At 40.0% G+C, this 19,636-nt stretch overlaps 1 protein-coding gene and 1 long non-coding RNA gene across 5 annotated transcripts in view; one reads left to right on the top strand and one right to left on the bottom strand.

The window, feature by feature from the left end:
• NECAB1 (N-terminal EF-hand calcium binding protein 1) overlaps nt 1-19,636 on the bottom strand; it is a 195,655-nt gene that overhangs the window by 133,156 nt on the left and 42,863 nt on the right. The gene's annotated exons all lie outside the window — the stretch shown is intronic.
• Nucleotides 1-19,636, top strand: part of LOC121042682 (uncharacterized) — a 42,210-nt gene that overhangs the window by 18,852 nt on the left and 3,722 nt on the right. The window contains exon 4 of one of the 3 annotated variants that reach the window (XR_005796381.1): nt 9,292-9,404. The exons of the other annotated variants lie outside the window; for them this stretch is intronic. This is a non-coding gene — a long non-coding RNA (uncharacterized LOC121042682). Of the gene's footprint in view, nt 1-9,291; nt 9,405-19,636 lie in introns of those variants that run through there. 3 annotated transcript variants of the gene reach the window in all.

Below are 19,636 nucleotides of genomic sequence, written 5' to 3'. Positions count from 1 at the left end.
ATTTTAATGTTTATTTATTTTTTGAGAGACAGGGACTGCAACAGAGCATGAGCAGGGGAGGGGCAGAGAGAGTGAGAGGGAGACACAGAATCCGAAGCAGGCTCCAGGCTCTGTCAGCACAGAGCCCGACAGGGGGCTCGAACCCACGAACTGTGAGATCATGACCTGAGCTGAAGTCAGACACTTAACTGACTGAGCCACCCAGGTGCCCCTGAATACAACCGATTTCTGTAGGTTGATTTTATATCCTATGGCTTTGCTGAATTAACATAGCAGTTCTAGAAGTTTTTTGCTGGAGTCTTTGCGGTTTTCCGTGTAGAGTATCATGTCATCTGCAGAGTGAAAGTTTGATTCTTCTTTGGCAATTTGCATGGCTTTTATTTCATTTTGTTGTCTTATTGCTGAGGCTAGGACTTCCAGTACCATGTTGAACAACCATGGTGAGAGTGGACATCCCTGTTGTGCTCCTGAACTTAGGGGGAAAGCTCTCAGTTTTTCCACACTGAGGATGATGCTAGTTGGGAGCCTTGCATATATGGCCTTTATGATGTTGAGGTATGTTCCTTCTATCCTTACTTTCTTAAGGGTTTTTATCAAGAAAGAAGGCCGTAGTTTGTCAAATGTTTTTTTCAAATGCTTTTATCTACTGAAAGGATCAAATGGTTCTTATCCTTTCTTTTATTAATGTGGTATATCCTCTTGGTTGATTTGTGAGTACTGAACGAGCCCTGCAGCCCAGGAATAAATCCTACTGGGTCATGGTGAATAATTCTTTCAATGTACCGTTGAATTCAACTTGCTAGTATCTTGTTGATAATTTTTGCATCCAGTTTCATCAGGGATATTGGCCTGTAAATTGCCTTTTTAGTGGTATCTTTGCCTGGTTTTGGAATGAAGGTATTCTGGCTTCATAGAATGAGTTTGGAAGCTTTACTTTCATTTCTATTTTTTGGAACAGCTTGAGAATAATAGGTATTCACTCTGCTTTAAACGCCTGGTAGAATCCTCCTGGGAAGCAATCTGGCCCAGGACTCCAGATCTGTATGCGGAAAACTATAGAAAGCTTATTAAAAAACTGAAGACACAACAAATGGAAAAACATTCCATGCTCATGGATCGAAAGAACAAATATTGTTAAAATGTCGATACTACTGAGAACAATCTACATATTCAATGTAAGCCCTATCAAAATAACACCCAGAATCCTTCACAGAGCTAAAAAAAAAAAAAAATCTTAAAATTTGTATGGAACCAGAAAAAAACCCCAGAAAAGTCAAAATAATGTTGAAAAGAACACCAAACCTGGAGGCATCACAATTCCAGAATTCAAGCTGTATTACAAAGTTGTAATCATCAGGGCAGTATGGTACTGGCATAAAAACAGACACATAGATCAATAGAACAGAACAGAGAACCCAGGCATGGACCCACAAATATATGGCTAACTAGTCTTTGACGAAACAGGAAGGAGTATCCAATGCAAAAAAAGACAGTCTCTTCAGTAAATAGTGTAGGAAAACTGGACAGCGACATGCAGAAAAATGAACCTGGACCACCTTCTTACACCATACACAAAAATAAACTCAAAATGGATGAAAGACCTAAATGTGAGACAGGAAACCATCAAAATCCTAGAGGAGAAAACAGGCAGCAACCTCTTTGACCTTGGCCGCAGTAACTTCTTACTCGGCATGTCTCCAGAGGCAAGGGAAATAAAAGCAAAAATGAACTACTGGGACCTAATCAAGATAAGTAACTTCTGCACAGTGAAGGAGACAATCAACAAAACTAAAAGGCAACTGACAGAATGGGAGAAGATATTTCCAAATAACATACCAGATAAAGGGTTAGTATCCAAAATCTATAAAGAACTTACCAAACTCAACATCCAAAAAACAAATAATCCAGTGAAGAAATAGGCAGAAGACATTAATAGATACTTTTCCAAAGAAGATAACCAGATGGCGAACAGACACATGAAAAGATGTCCAACATCACTCATCATCAGAGAAGTACAAATCAAAACCACAATGAGATACCACCTCATACCTGTAGGAATGGCTAAACTTAGGAAACAACAGATGTTGGCCAAGGATGCAGAGAAAGGGGAACTCTTTTGCACTGCTGGTGGGAGTGCAAGCTGGTGTAGCCACTTGGGAAAACAGTGTGGAGGTTCCTCAAAAAATTAAAAACAGAATTACCCTACAACCCAGCAATTGCACTACGGAGCATTTATCCAAAGGAGGCAAAAATGCTGATTCAAAGGGGTACATGCACCCCAATGTTTATAGCAGCACTATCAACAATAGCCAAATTACGGAAAGAGCCCAAATGTCCATTGACTGATGAACAGATAAAGAAGGAGTGGTAGATACATACAATGGACTACTACTCAGTGATCAAAAAGAATGAAATCTTGCCATCTGCAACCACATGGATGGAATCAGAATATATTATGCTCAGTAAAGTAAGGCAGAGAAAGGCAAATATCATATTATTTCACTCATATGGGGAACTTAAGAAACAAAACAGATGAACATAGGGGAAGGGGAGGAAAAATAAGATAAAAACAGAGAGGGAAGCAAACCATAAGAGACTCTGAAATACAGAGAACAAACTGAGGGTGTCTGGAAAGGTGTAGGGCAGGGGGATGGGCTAAATGGGTGATGGGCATTAAGGAGGGCACTTGTTGGGATGAGCACTGGGTGTTATACATAAGTGATGAATCACTGGGTTCTACTCCTGAAACCAATACTATGCTGTATGTTAACTAACTTGAATTTAAATACAGAAATTTTTAAAAAGCAAAACAAAACGCAAATATGCCCCTGCTGCAGCACCCCCTACTGCCTTTGCCACTTTTCATTATTAAACTACTGAAGTTTAAAATAAATGCTGGAGAGGATGTGGAGAAACGGGAACCCTCTTGCACTGTTGGTGGGAATGCAAATTGGTGCAGCCGCTCTGGAAAGCAGTGTGGAGGTTCCTCAGAAAATTAAAAATAGACCTACCCTATGACCCAGCAATAGCACTGCTAGGAATTTATCCAAGGGACACAGGAGTACTGATGCATAGGGGCACTTGTACCCCAATGTTCATAGCAGCACTCTCAACAATAGCCAAATTATGGAAAGAGCCTAAATGTCCATCAACTGATGAATGGATAAAGAAATTGTGGTTTATATACACTATGGAATACTACGTGGCAATGAGAAAAAATGAAATATGGCCTTTTGTAGCAACGTGGATGGAACTGGAGAGTGTGATGCTAAGTGAAATAAGCCATACAGAGAAAGACAGATACCATATGGTTTCACTCTTATGTGGATCCTGAGAAACTCAACAGGAACCCATGGGGGAGGGGAAGGGAAAAAAAAAAAAAAAAAAGAGAGGTTAGAGTGGGAGAGAGCCAAAGCATAAGAGACTGTTGAGAACTGAGAGCAAACTGAGGGTTGATGGGGGGTGGGAGGGAGGAGAGGGTGGGTGATGGGTATTGAGGAGGGCACCTTTTGGGATGAGCACTGGGTGTTGTATGGAAACCAATTTGACAATAAATTTCATATATAAAAAATAATAATAATAAAAAAAATAATAAAATAGCGTTTACAAACAAAAAAAATAAATAAAATAAAATAAATACATAAATAAATAGATAACACTGAAAAATTCTAAATAAAATCTGTTTTTTAATCTGTTATAAAAAGAACTTTGAGAAGTAGTCTAAATTATTCTATTATTTTATCTATTATCTACCTATTCTATAGGTCAATTCTAGTCTGGACAGTTTGGCACATAGTAAGCACTCCAATAACTGAAGAATAAACAAGTAGAAAATAACATCAACTGAAAAAAATACTTGATATTTTTTAATTGATGCAGTCTCATTATCAAAGGTGCTAAAAACTAAATTTTCTGTCCTAAATCTTTGGATATAAAAGGCTTAAGACCAATCATAGCTAGTCTCTTACAATAAGCTAACTATAAAACTTTTATTAAAGTATTTTCTGAGGCTTCTAGAACTATCACAGTTTCATCTAAATATAGATCAAGCAAAGTTCATAGATTAAATCTATTATGACATAATTACTGCAGTTTTCATTCTGATGACAATAAAATGTCTGGTATTTTCTTTCTTTATGCGGCGTCAAGAGCAAGAGAGGGGCACCTGATAGCTCAACTGGCTAAGCATCCAACTTGATTTTGGCTCAGGTCAGGATCTCATAGTTTGTGGGACAGAGCCCCGAGTCAGGCTCCATGCTGACAACAAGGAGCCTGCTTGGGATTCCCTCTCCCTCTCTTTCTGACCCTCTCCTGCTTGTGCTCTTTCACTCTCTCAAAATAAATAAATAACCTTAAAAAAAAAGAGCAAGTGAAACTAATCACTCCTGCAATTTCAATGTTAAACAAAAACCTATTTTGTTGTAATAACAAGCCTAGGAAAGCATTAGGTATCAGTGGCCAAAATGTGGTCAGCTATACCAGTAACACATATACCCAAAAAAATACCTATTAAAATGCAGGTTGGGGGGTACCTGACTGGCTCAGTTGGTTAAGCTTCCGACTTCAGCTCAGGTCATGATTTTATAGTTTGTGAGTTCAAGCCCTGCATTGGGCTCTGTGCTGACAGCTCAGAGACTAGAGCCTGCTTGGGATTCTGTGTCTCCCTCTCTCTCTACCCCTCTCTCTGTTTCTGTTTCTCTCTCTCTCAAAAATAAATAAACATTCAACAAATTTAAAAAAAAATGCAAGTTGGCAACATTAGAGGAATCATTCCAGTTCAAACAGATCACCTTATGTAAATCACATTAAAATCAAACACAATCTTAGCTATGTTCAGTGTTGCATTATAGCTGGCATGAAAGTAACGAGGTATCACTTTGTGGTAATTAAGGATATGTCACTTTTTGTTCACCTGGCCCAGTTTAATCTTTGTTTCACAGAATTTAGGATGTACCAGGAGGCACTTCATTCTAGAAAACCCTGTGGTCTCCCAGCAACTCAAAGGAAGATAAAAGTGTTATGTTGTTGGCTTTTAAAAATCACTCAGAGACAATCTACTTTAAAAATTAAAAACATAGATGACACTCAAAGAAGAAAAACCACCAGGCTGGTTAGAGCAAAAAAAAAAAAAAAAACAAAACAAAAAAACTGCTCACTTTGAAAATTTTGTTCTATAATTTTTACCAGCCTAGTGTCTTTTGATTTGCATAAAGACAAAAAAAATGCAAGTCTCAAGATAGTCCAAAAAACCATCAAGTTAAGTGAAAAGTAGTTATACTTCAAATGTCTTTTTGGTAACAAATATCATTTGAATATTGCAAAAGTTTTTTTTTTTAAGTTTATTTATTTATTTTTTGAGAGAGAGAGCATGCATCCATAGGGGAGGGGCAGAGAGAGAGGGACAGAGAGAATCCCAAGCAGGCTCCATGCTGTTGGTGTGGAGCCTGATGCGGGGCTCGATCTCATGCACCATGAGATCATAATCTGACTGAAATCAAGAGTCAGCCATTTAAACAAGTGAGCCACCCAGGTGCCTCTTACTTAAATATATAGTGCTGTACCTTGTGGCTTATAAACATTTTTTTTCAATTAGTGGAATTTATTGTCCTTTTGACAAAATACTATAATCAATGGAAATGAACCAGGTGCCTGCTTTTAAGAAGCTTTTTGTGTTTTGGAAGACTGAAAATAAACATCTGCAAAACTCAAAATAAACTAATAAAGTAGCATATTAAAAATTTCTAATTATTTGGAGAACAAACTGAGGGTTGCTGGAGGGGTTGTGGGAGGGGGGATGGGCTAAATGGGTAAGGGGCATTAAGGAATCTACTCCTGAAATCATTGTTTCACTATATGCTAACTAATTTGGATGTAAATTTTAAATTAAAAATAAAATTTAAAAATTTCTAATTAATAACAGCCAAAATAAATATATGAGTACTATAATCATGCATGGTAGGTATTTTACAAATATTAACCAAAGCCTCCCATCTGCTTTGATGCCCACAACGTCTACTATTATTTCCTTCTACTGACTAGGTTACTATTGTCTTAGAGAAGCAAAGACAAGGCAGATCACAAGACAGGGGCGTGATAGCTCATTTTGCATGTCAACTTGGTTGGCCCATAGTGCCCACATACGTGCTCAAACATTATTCTGCATGTTTCCGTGAGGGTGTTTTTGGATGAGATTAACATCTAAATCGGTGATCTGTGAGTAAAACAGATTGTCCTCCATAATGTAGGTGGGCCTCATACAGTCAGTTAAAGGCCTGGTAGAAAAAAAGACTGATCTCCCTCAAGCAAGACTAATATCGAGCAGATGACTTTCAAAGTTGAACTGCAATACTGGCTCTTCCTGGCCTTCCAGCCTGCCAGGCCACCCTGCAGATTTTGGACTTGGTGGTCTCTTACACGAGCCAATTCCTTAAAATAAACCTCTTTCTATTTAAATATATATTCAATTGACTCTCTGGAGAACCCCGTCTAATACAAAGGGTCAGATTCTTGACTTTTGATTCAGGTAAAAAAAAAAAAAAAAAAAGATTTAGAAGAATACAACTTAGTAACAGCTAAGCCTCCCCATCCCCAACTAGATAAAAATTCCCTAGAATGGAAGAGGAAAATCCCATCAATCTTGATGAGCACGATGGGAGCAGTAGATATATCTGCGTGGTGGGCCTGGGCAGGACCTGTGACAGTTTTACAAAATTGCCTGTACAGAGACTGGTTTGGGAACAATACAGGGATCATCCGGATCTGAGAGCAGTGGAGATAAGGCACGCTGAGCTGGGAGATACGAAAAGTGCCGGGGGGCTGAGAACAAGGGAATGTGCACGGGACCTGCCTGGACTCATGACCAAAGATCAGGTGGGAAGAAAAACACCACTGCAGACACTGAATGGAGAGCTGAACAGAGACAAACAGATGCCCCTCTTCTCTCATGATCTTGTGCTAGGTGAGGTGCTATACTCCTATACAAACCCCAGGATTGCGATTAAATTTCCACCACCCAGAAGAATGGAGGCTTGAAACAGAAATTAAGTTAACTTATAGGAAAAAAAAAAAAGTTACATATCCTATTTCCCACCTGAGTTTATGGTTCCTGTAAGTCAGGAAGCAGCACCGAATAGAAAGAGATAGGAATGGGTTCTGGAGACACGGGTTCTAGCCCAGGCTGAGTCCGTCATAATTTTGGGAAGTCATTTATCTTCTTTGAACTCAGTTTCCTCAAATGTAAAATGAAAGAGTTAGACTAGGGTGTCCCTGAAGAAGCCACGTTTTCCTTTCCCTTGACATACATTGTCAGTGATGTAAAAATATGAAAGGAAACATCCTGCTCAGAAAGAAGTACTTCTGTCTAAAAATTATGCTAGATTTTGTATTTTTTTAGTTTCTAGCCCATAGCCAGTGCTCAATACAAATCTGTTTGAGCGAAATGAAACAAATCTCTGAGTTCAGTGTTGAAACTATCCTTGGGGTCCTGTCACCTAGTATGTCTCACTGTTCTGGTTGAGGAGCATGGAATAAATAGTTCTAACGACAGGCAACAGGGTCAATGAAAAGTCACCAACTCACTTCTCTGCTACACACTAAAAAAATATTAAAGATTTTCCACTCGTGACCCTGTAAATCATAGCTGCTTCAGAAATTAAAGTAAAAGGGGCACCTCGGTGGCTCAGTCGGTTGCTTAAACGTCCCACTCTTGATTTCAGCTCAGGTCATGATCTCGTGGTTCGTGAGATCGAGCCCCTCAGTGGGCTTTGCGTTTCTCCCAAGATAAATAAACATTAAAAAAAAAGAGGAAATATAAAGAAGTACATAAAGAGATTCTTCCCTCCTTCCTTTGCTAGGGCAAGTGGCACTTACAACCCTCTTGGATATGAAGAAGAAAAGAAAACCAGTAGTAATCCACCCATTCAGCCAAAGGAATGATTCCGGAAGGGGCACAAAACAGCGAACTTTACATGTTGCTGTCTACCTGCATCTGCCGTGTTCTAAGGCAGCTTCTCTAGCACCTGCAGTCACGTTACCATGAGCCCTGCCTGGAAAGTCCTTAGCAATTTTAGTGCAATTGAACGCACACTATAAAAACCATGTGTAATGTTCTGAGATCCACTGAGAATGACAATAAAGGAAAACTCTTCCAGCCATCTAAATGTCTGCATTGTCTCAACACGACAGCTTTACAGAGAATGTCCTACGTTGGGAAAGCCTCTGAGTGTGGTTAAAAGCTCTAGTCATGCACAGCACCGAGCTAGACAGCCCAGGACTCACTTGAAGAGCAAAGAGCTGTAGCAGACAAGCTGTTCCTGCCCACATAAAACAAACAGCAAACAGCAACCAGGAAGCCCACCCACACAGCCAGGCCCTTGAGAGCCCGCTGACGATTTTCATCTGCAGACAGCTTCTACGATGTGCGATGCGGCTTAACCAATCCTCCCTCCTCCCCAGCACTTGTCTTTAAGGGAGGAGAAACAATGGAAAAATTCAGAAAGCAGTAACTTCGATCTATTTATTAGGCATATAGATTAGTACCGGATATAATTTCAAGCCCAAGGACAAAAGTGAACCTTTGAGATCACCGTTTTAGGAGGCTCTCTGTGACCCACCTGGTGGAATTTTCCAGAATCTACTTTTGCACTGCATGGGGCCCTGACACTTAAGTGTCCCCCATTAACTCTCAGGCCTGAGCCACCTCTGGAGTACCCTTTTCTAATAATTCCTTCCAGGATCCAGATTGCTTTCCTTTCATTCTGAGCTGCCACCACCCCATTATCCATCAGGAGGTTCTTCTCTCTCAAGACAAACCCAGTAGGCTCAGCTCCCCCTCTCCATGCCATCTTAGGCAACAAGTCTCCATGTCACTTTCACTGCTGTGAAACTTAAACACTAGGAGAGAGGGGGAAGCAAAGTCCCTAACGGGGATGGCATTTCCTAACTTCCTTTCCTTAGTGATACCCAGAGACTCAAGTAGCCTCCAATATTCTCCTACTGTTACAGAAGTCAAGGCCCTTTTGACCCTCATCTATCTCTATACCGTGCTCATCTCCTTTTTTCAAAGGAAGCCCATTTTCCAAGCTACTGTTGCCTCCTGAAGACATGATTAGGAAAAAAGCAATTTCTGTCAACTGGAGTTCGCATTTCTAAGGCTCTTCAGAAAGGGAGAGTTTAATCTCGGAAGGCTCTCTGCCCAAAATAGGTCATTTCCATGCACATCTTCCGATCAACTATTTCGACTACTTGGTCACTAAATTGATAGCTTCACCACAAGTATTTTTGTTCTTCCAGGGTAACACCTCTTGAAATATTAGATTTCCATTCATCGAGGCTACCGATGCCCCTGCCCTCCCAGAAGAGTCAGGACAGTGGGCAGAGAACGACCTGAACGGGGCAGCTTCCCAGCCACCCTCGCCTTCCCTGGTCCCGAACCCAGGAGGCAGCAATGAGCGAGCAATGGACGAGCTGGCGCGTCACGAATTCCCGCGCTGACAAGCACTGCTAACTCAAGTCAAACAAACTCCTCGTATTTACGTGGCACCTTCTGTGGTTGCCAGACTAAACTGCTTTTTAACGTTTGTTTCATGAGTTTTCACAATTTCCTGCCAGAAAATATTAGTAGCGCCACTTAATATTCAAAGATAGTAAAACACTGAAAAGTTTGCTTGGCCAAGTCCTTCAGAAACAGAGCAAAGACTATATCGCTCTGCCAGACACCGAGCCAGTGTACCGGAGAATGACTCAACAGGCCACTGTATAGAGTCGTGGTTAAGAGTCAGACTTCCCAGGCTTACTCCTTACCCTCTGGGTGTCTTGGGGAAAATCACTCAGTCTCTGTATTTCGGCCTCCTCATGCAAAATGGGCTCAATCATGGCCTGTTGTTAAGATTAAATAAGTCAATGATGGAACATTTATTTGAGAGAGAGAGAGAGAGCACATATGAGCAGGGGGTGGCTGGGACGGGCAGAGTGGGGGGGGGGTAAGAGAGAGGCAGGAACAAGACAGAGAGATGGAGACAGAGAGAGAGAGAGAGAATCTTAAGCAGGCTCCACACTCCTTGCTGAGCATGGAGCCTGATGCAGGGCTCAACCCCACAACCTGGGGATCATGATCTGAGCCAAAATCAAGAGTCAGATGCTCAACTGACTGAGGCACCCAGGTGTAAAGTTCTTAAAACAGGATCTGGTACATAAACTTTCACCATTATTATTGCTCTGCATTATCGGGTTACTGAGTACCTGACATCTTTCCAGACCAGAAAGATTTCAACCTACTCAAAGACTAGTTTTCAAAATGATGATTCAGATAAACCTTTTTTCAAGGACAGCCGAAGTAGCCTTTTAATTGGTCTTTCTGTCTCCAGACTTGTCACCTCTCTTCAATCCTCTTTTATTTTGGGAAGAACCATCTTTCTAAATCGGAAAACTAGTCCGGTCACTTCCATGTTTAAGACCCTTTCGTGGCTCCACACTGACCTGAGGGTAGAAATCCGAATGCCCCACAGGTTCATAAGTGGCCTTTCACAAGTGGCCCTGTCTCTCTGGTTCCTGTCCCCATCACACTCTTAAACTTGAGCAGACTGCTTGCCTTTCAGGTCCCCCAACATGCCACCCTCCCTCTCACCTAAGGTTTCCCCATATGCCATTCTCTTCAACTAAAACTTTTCTCATCTGCAACCCCACTCATATCCGCACCTCTTCTTGATAGTAGCTCATCACGCACTTAAAAGTCACTTTCAAGAGGTCTTGACTGTAGACTGGGTTAGTCCCCACCCCTAACTCCGAAACAGTTGTATCTCCCTGTCATAATTAATCAGGTTACCATCTTTCTACGTCCCTGGCCAAACTATAAATCTCTTCTTCACCATCATATCCCCAGCATCTAGCACAACGAGGTAAACACTAATACTTGTTGAAAGAATGGAAAGTTCAGTTTGTATGGGCAAGACAGGGTATTAGACACAGACTGAGCTCAAAGTTCCATTTATTAGCCTCTCTCTCTCTCCCTAATCTCTAGGATCCTCTTCCCTGGAATTCCCAAGAAACTTCAGTGGGTTTCTGTGGTAGCCTCTTACAATATTCAACCTCTTTTTTTTTTTTTTTTCTGTATCAGGGTTGATATAAAATTACTCATAAAAGGCCGGTGGGGGGGCTGATTTAGAAGTTAAGAGGAAAGGCGAGTCTTGCGTAGTTGTTCTTTGCTGTTTTGGCACAGAACACTGAGTGTCTGATATAATGAATCAACCATCTCTCCTCCCTCCCCATCAAATTTAAAATATGTAATATCTATAGCATTTTATATTAAATTTCCAGGGATTCATGTTACCAGGTTAAGAAATCTTATGTGGAAGACTTTACATAACCACCAAAGGACAAAGATTTCCTGTGTAATCTAGGACTGTGAATGGGGGATTTCTGTCATGGGCTTTGAAATCTACATTACTTTCTTCACCCTACAGAACAGTTCCAATCAAATACAGTGAGGATAACAATGTTTCATGAATTCATACTATGCTCTTTTCACTGGACTATGTCTCTCTGAATATACTCTATATTAAAGATAAAATCCCTTTGAGTTTTCATGAACCAGAAGTTAGCTCCATGGAGAATAAAAAGATTTTCAAATGTAAAATATAAAGGGCAAGGATCCAGGATTAGGGATTCAAAGTAGAAGCAGAAATGCAAAGGCAGTTAAATAAATAGCAACACAGAAATTCAAAGAGTAGAGACCTCTTACAATCCATTTCTATTTAAGTGACCCCGGTATAGACATAGTCCGTCAACTTCCAGTTTAGAGATGGATCAGTCGAAGAGAGTGACAGAGGGAGAGATTGTAAAAGAGAGTGAAAGAAACTAGATGCAGACAGGAGCTCAGAGACAGTGCACACAATTCTATTACATAAGTAAGGATAAATGACTAAGTTCTTGGAAGCTGCAAACTCAACCAGAGTAACAGTTGTCAAGGTCAAATCTGAATTTTCACTTGGCAACTATACACGGTAAGGGAGAGAGCAAGAGAGAGACTCTTTGTGGCAATCTCAAGTCTATATTCATTTCAACCTGACGGCAGTGAGGATGGGAAGTGGAGGGAAAGTTCTGTATGCAAATAATTAAAATCCTATGGTTTTCCACCTGTAGAATTCTAATTATTCTAAAAGCAAACTATTTTAATTAAAAACAGATTCCCAGAAAAACCTAAAAATTAAGCCATTAAACCCTTACTGAATGAGTCAAGAACAGTAACGTTCAGCTGATACCCAAGCTCAGCTTTCTTCCTATTACAGTTTGAGTTCACTGCTAAAAGCTTTTGCTAATTAGTCTATTTTTCCCTACTGAGAAACCTTTTAAGAACAGAAAAGAGAAGGGGCGTCTGCATGGCCTAGTCAGTTAAGCATCCAGCACTTGATTTTGGCTCAGGTCATGATCTCAATCCCCACATCAGGCTCCGTGCTGAGTGCAGAGCCTGCTTAGGATTCTCTCTCCTCCTCTCTCTCTGCCCTTCCCCCACTCAATAAATACATAAACCTTAAAAAAAACAGAAAAGAGAACGTAATATTCTATATAGTGGGAGCTTCTTTTAAAGCAGGGAAACTTTGTTTTATATATAAATGCAGATCCGCTAAATATACTGGGACAAAGAGAAATTCGTAATTTGAACATATTTTCTGTCTGCTAAAATAAACAATCCACATTCACATTTTAAAATTACATTTCATGGCTTTTAGTTCATGGGCGTAGAGAACCATTTTAAAAGAGACATACCTTTCAAAAATTTAATTGCGAGTCCAAAGTCAGACTTATTATTTACTTGATTCCCCTCAAAAAGACTCAGTTATTATTTGACCGGATCTGTCAGTCGCGTCATCCTTTCTATCATCAGTCAGCCAGGATCTCAACTCTAAAAATCACCAACAATGTGCCTTTGTATGCTTTTCTTACATCTAATCAATATACTCCATTCCTAGAAGAATTAGTCAACTAACCAAGTACTTATTGAGTGTATTATAACAATTACTGGAAATAGCAGAAAACCATATTCTTGCCTGAAAGGACTGTATGATTTAGATTTAGTGACAAAACTAACATGTTCATGAAACAATTAGCAAAAAATAACAACAGATATATAATTAAATGGTACCCTATGAAATGGCAATTACAGAAATGTGGACAAAAAAGACAATCAGGAAAGAAGAAAAGGTTAGTAAATACATCTTAACAATAATAATCATGATTATGATTTAATGGCAGGTGTTTACATACTATCGTTAAACTTCACAAAATGAGTCTCTACCTTGGACCTATTTTACAGCCAATAATATTAAGGTTCAGTAAAGAGCGATGGCCATCCATAGTCCTTACTGCTAGATAGTGGAAGGATGTAAGCCTAAGCTTGACCAGTTCCTGAGCTTTTTCCACACTGCAACATTGCTTTTCTGGAATTGGGTGGACTTTGACAGCTAGAAAACTCTACTAGGCAGAGGAGAGGGGCGAGGCTATTCAGGCAAAGTGCACAGCATGAGATAGGGGGAGGCAGGAATCTATCCCTTCTCAATGAGCTCATAACATATATTAGAGACGGTGCTGGGTCTGGAATCCATGGAAAGCAAGACAGTCATGACTTCTGCCTTCGTGTCGTTTAGACTGGGGAGGGCAGCATCAATCAAATAAACATGGAACAAGCATAAAATTGTAGTTTATGTAAGTGCTTTGGAAAAGAGATACACGCCACAAGGAGAAAGCAGAATGAGAAATGTAACCTAATAAGAAAGGTCAGGGAAGGTTTTCAAGAGGCGTATAGATATGTATATGATTATTTAAATATGGAAAAAGATAGAAGACCACAGTCTCAGTGGTAGAGATTGGTCATGTGGGGTAAGATAGGAGTGGATAGTAGGAAAGGAGAAGAAATAGAAGAAAATAGCTTTCTATGATTAGAACAGAATGCACACAGAAGTATGGTGACCAAATGCTATTGGTAGTTAAGTCAAGGTGGTGAAATTTTGGGTATTTTTATGCTCTTTCTTATGATTTCTGTATTATTTGAATTCTTTTTTACAGTAAGTATGTGGTATTTATATAATTATTATAGGGCAAAATATCTTCCTTAAGAGATTGCTCTTGACAAAATTCATTTCAAAAGGAAGCAATCACTTTCAGGTTATTTGTAATCTATACTTATTTCAAAGATTCTGAAACCTGGGAACATCATAGAGAAAAAAATTGCAAGTACTCCACCAAAGTGACCATTTTGAGAACAATGCAGCTGTAAAAGAGAGAAAGCTTGCATTTAGGTAGGGGTAGTGACCATAAAGAGAGTTAGATGGATTCATAAGATGAATGAGCTGGGGGCGGGCGGGGGGGGGGGGAAGAAGACAGAATTGGTTGGTGCATTGGTGGATGAGGGAGAGAGGAAACCATCCAAGAAGTAAACTTCGTGTATTTTTAAAAGATTAGGGTTAACACTTTACTGATCTGATTTCGTCCATTTGGTGGATATTGGTGACGTCAGAAAGAATACTGCATTTATATGAATAAAAAATTCATTTAGATTCCTCAGGAATCAACTTTTATTTCGAGTAGTAATCGATTTTTACTTTGCCATCAGCAATTGTGTTATGGCTGATGTGAATTGAGTAAAAATCAAAAGAGAATTCACATTCTTTATTGGGAGGAGGAGATGACAACGAGAAAAGAGTTCTCTGGATAAGGTTAAAACATAAGATGATCTGAAACAGCTTGAAAGCAGAAGCCTTTAACACAAATGGTTAAAGGAAACAGTAAAACTCCGTGAGTGCTCTGAAGAACAATGGAGAAAATGAGGCAAATGTAAAGTGATGGAGTGGAGGGTGGTAACGAACTAAGTCCAAAAGTAGGAGATGAATTCCACATATAACGACAGGGTGGAGGGAGGGAAAATGTGCAAGGAATAGAAATAATGTCCACAGAGAAAAAGAATAACACCTCTACATTGTGGTGACTCCCACACTGTAAAAATCCTACATAATGATTATAAAAAGGGAAGAGATTAAGGCAGCAATTAAGGCAATTACCCCTATACTGTACATCCAAATATACTCTACTGCTAGAGAATGAAGCACCTCTTTATCAAAAGGAAACTACCTGAAAGCAATTTTTTAAATTGGCTTTGGGATATTTTGATTTCTTTCTTTCCTTTTTTTTTTTTTTTTTAATTTGAGAGAGAGAGAGAGAGAGAGAGAGCAAGGGAGAGGGGCAGAAGCGGGGGAGAGAAAGAGAATCTTAAGCAGACCCCATGCTCAGCATGGAGCCCGACATGGGTCTCAATTTCAGGACTGTGAGATCATGACCTGAGCTGAAATATCAAGAGTCAGAAGCCTAACCAAATGAGCCCCCCAAGCGCCCCTGGAATATTTTGATTTCTGGTAGGATACAATAAGCAGTGGAAAATCTGAACATTTACTGAAGTGGCATGACAATGAGCTGGAGTTTGGTTTTTAGTTACCCCTGAGATAATCCCAGGCTCTTACAAAATGTATGTGTGTAACCTTGGGCAAGTTACTCAACTTTCTATATCTGATTCCTGAACTGTGGGTTGTAAAGAGTAATAATACCTTTCTATGCGGTTTTTGTGAAGATTAAATAAGATGATGTAAGTGCCTGGCACATAGACAATAACTGTAACTTTTTTACTCCATTAAAAATTAAATATTTTTTTAGAAATTATATATGAACTGCCCTGACACAAAATTTAGCTTGTCTACCGTCTTGGTCAGAGAAAACGGAGACCAATTTCTTGTAGAAATTATAACTAAAGAGAACCCATTTCCACATCACTTGAAGAAAAATCTCCTTAAAATCCTCTCCTTTATAAATCCCCTAAACTATGCTAATCTTCTTAATTATAAAGTAGATTTGTTGAGTCCTCACTTTTCCTCCAGGAAAGAATCCTCAGCTCAATCAACGCTGCAGATTGTGGAATGGCCTGATTTGGGAGAAAGTGTTGGCAGTGTCGAGGAAATGCCTTCAGAGGAAAGTAAACAATTTTAAAAGGAACTCACAGGAAACAGCCTGTCTTTTTCTCCTCATATCCTTATGAGCTAGAGATGCTCAAAGAAAGTAAATAGGTTTCAGAGATGATTGAAGTGAAAGGCACATCTGAAAAACAGGTGAATAATAAGTACATTTGATGGCCGCAGGTAGGTGCTAATGGCCAAATGGAACCAATAACTGGAAAGATAGGTCTAGTAAGATTGTAAGACTTCAGTTTTTGGTCCCTGATAATGAGGCACAAAGTGTGCCTCTAAATAATATAGTCAGAAAACGTTTCTTTTAGCCATGTTCATAGTTCCGATTTTTAAATTCTTAAGAAGTAAGGACAACACAATATGTGAGAACTGGTGGATAACTATGGAGAAGGACTAAAGGAATAAAGAACAGGTGTCACCCACAAAGTCCGCCTAAGTTTTGGAAGTCCCTGAAGAGACAGAGGAATTGGCAGGACCACAAGGAGTGAAGACACGGCATTGCATGCGTGATTCTAGTAATATTCTAGAGTGTGGGAACACAGGGACACTGGGGGGAGACACGTCAAATGGTCAGGAAGGGAGCAGATGTAGGCAACTAGAACCCTGGACCAGCACGCTTGTAAACAGACCTCCCCCTGGCTTCATTCCTTTCCATTGTAGAGAGCTTCAGATTTCCCTGAATGACCCCACACTCAGTAGAAACTCTCTGGAGTTCAAACTGCGCCCAGCCTCTCGTCCTTTTAGGGAAGTGGATTATATTCCTCCAAAATATGAGAGGGGAGAGGAAAGTCTTTGGGACTGAGTAGGCAGGTGATCTACAAGTTCTGCCTGCCCAGCACTATTCTGAAAATACCGTCCCAATTCTCTTCCACATCGTGTTTTCCTGGAAACAATGGTTATTTTTCAGGGATGTGCACGAGACCCAAGTCAAGCTAACATAGTTCAAGATCAGAATTTTGCTGGGACTACTGGGAAAGGATAGCAACCTCTGAGAGTTTGCCAAGCTGGTGGCAATATGAACCTAGAGCTTCTAGTCTCTTCTTGACATCTCAGCAAGAGGATCTGTTCAAGAGAACAGCCAACACAGAGAAAAGAAGAGGTGGAAGTTGATGGAAGACTGATTGCTCGCACCACTGTTGGGAGTACTAGCTCCAGCACACGTAAGGCCCATCTCTGGACTTTTCAGCTACAGGAGTCGGATGATTATTTTTCAGGTCAGCTTAATTTATGTTTCTGTCACTCACAACCGGTGAAGTCCTGCCTACTATATTCTCTTCTGCCCCAGTGTGACTTCAGCCAAGTAGAGCTTAGGAGAAGTTGAGGAAAATCCGTAAAGAATGTTCTTCTCTCCCTTCTTAGCATCACAGTTCCTCTGACACCGTGACTCATTTGGCATATAAGCATTCTAAACTAAAATCATCGGCCATAGCTAACAGATAACTCCTGCCTCTCTCTGGGAAACAGCATACATCTGCTGGCCTTTCTCTGTTTATGCCAGGGAGGTTACTGAATGCCTCGACAGAGGTCAGCCCACAGCCTAGGTCTTACAGCTAAGTCTTGATCATGGAGCCGAAGGAAATGCTCTGTGTTCTCTGCTAGTTTGTTCTCTGGTCAGTTTGGGCCTTGTTGGAATACCTGGAACACTCTCTGGCCAGAGCTCCTTTGCCCAGTCTATATTGCTAAAACTCAACTCTGGACACCCAGTCTGCCCACTCTGTCTTACCCATTATACTCTGGAATTTGATTTTCTCTTCACTCGCTTGACATCTTGACATACAGCTACACCACTTTTGCTCTTTTCTGATTTCTTTCCTGTACTTGCTTAGCTTAGCACCTGCGATTGTGATCTCCCCCATTCTCCAGGCACTTAGGTCTGGGTGCTGCCTTCTGAGTCTTCAGTTCCAGTAAAGATGGGACTGGTTATTTTAATAGGAAGATCTCTCTTGCCCACTATGGAAATGCTGGGAACTTTCCAGTCATAGTGCGGTACAAGCTGTGCCACATACTCTGCAGACCAACCCACTGTTTATTCCTTGGGTGCTGACACTGCCTTCTTTTCCTTGTGCCCACAGTATGTGTCTACTTAAGCATGTGATGAATAACTCAAGGGAGAAAGTGGCTGCATCAACCAACTCATCAAGTTAGCATTGTGCTGTCACGCACAAATACAAGATGAACAACCTTCTGTTTCAGAAGGAACCAAATTCCACCATCTGGAACAAACCCTTTGATATCATTGCTCTCCAATTATTATGGGATTTTATCTCATCATTGGTGCATAAAACTGTCTTCAAATATTAGAAAGACTTGTCATAACATCTTTGTATTCTGCATGTCCCCAAGGAACAAAACGAAGAGAAATAAGTGAAGTTGAGAGAGAAATTTTCAGTTTCGTTTAGGAAAGAGTTTTTTAAGCTTTCAGAGCTAGCTCAAGACGGACTATGCTCTTTTAGTAGGTGGTGATATTTCTGTCACTTTGGTGTGCTTCAGTGATTTAACAAGTATTGGGTGAAATCCCAGTAATTGGCACTGAAAAAAATCATCTTAGCCTGGAACGAGGAATACTCGACCTGAAGCCGGCAGTTGTCCATTTCTAGTTAAACCCGCCCCCCAACCCCCACCTGCAGGCCCTGGGAAGCTTTTCTGTGTGTTCACTCTCTGACCTAAGAGCAAAACTCCCATCTGGTCTACCATTTGGCCTATCTTAACAATCTGGAACTCCAAAGTGCAGTACTCTGAAAGAATCATTTTTGGTCTCTAGGGGATCTTTCCCCCGCCTGTGCTATGGTTAACACCACAGGGAATTATGTTAATTTATTCATGCGTTCCTCTGACTGAAAAATGTAGACAAGCTGGCTTTCTGATGAGTAAGAGCACTTCTGATGAACCATGGAAGTTTCCTCTTGACCTAATGATCTTCCTTCTACCTATTTCTGTTCTCTGATATGATGGTTTCAATTTTTAAATTATCAAAGCTGTAGATTTAGCTTTTGCTAATATTGTCTTTTGCCAAACTTAAATATTACGGGTTTATGTATTCTTTACTAGACACTTTACTAGTAACTTTTGCAAATTTGAGAAGAACGTGTGTCCAAAACCTTTTAATGGAGCCGGAAAAGATGTAATAAGGCTAATTAAAATGAGAGATTAACAATTCTTTTTCTTTTTTAAAAAAGGAAAAAAGATTAGCCATATTTGACCCAGAAAGAAGACAGTTAAAATGAGGGTTGACAAAAGTCTGTGAAATCATGAAAGGCTTAATAAGGTGGCTATAATATTCTTCAGAATGTTTTGGAATATCAGATTGTGCGCACTTCGCTTACAGTTTGAGAAAGTTAAAAATTTCAACAATATTTTGCCCTGTTGACAAAAACTTACATTTTGACCTTCTTTTTCTTTGCTATGCCATATATCCCAAGGATCATGCATAGGAAAAGCTGGATTTGTGTTCTACACTCAACAACACTACTCAAGAAAAAAACTCACAAAAATTTTCTAAATATCCAAACATAATGGAAAATATCAATGTTAAAATTAATTTTTGGATAAAGGTGATGGAAATTTAGACTTCTGATGTCTTCAAATTTTTCCTACTGTCATTCAGGTTCTTTTCATTTCTAGTTTCTGCTCTG

The sequence above is a fragment of the Herpailurus yagouaroundi genome, unplaced genomic scaffold (genome assembly GCF_014898765.1).
Source record: "Herpailurus yagouaroundi ecotype Mexico unplaced genomic scaffold, PumYag 186, whole genome shotgun sequence".
Lineage (NCBI taxonomy): Eukaryota > Metazoa > Chordata > Mammalia > Carnivora > Felidae > Herpailurus > Herpailurus yagouaroundi.
The sequence above is the reverse complement of the archived record's forward strand: the minus strand, read 5'-3'. Positions and strand labels throughout refer to the sequence as shown.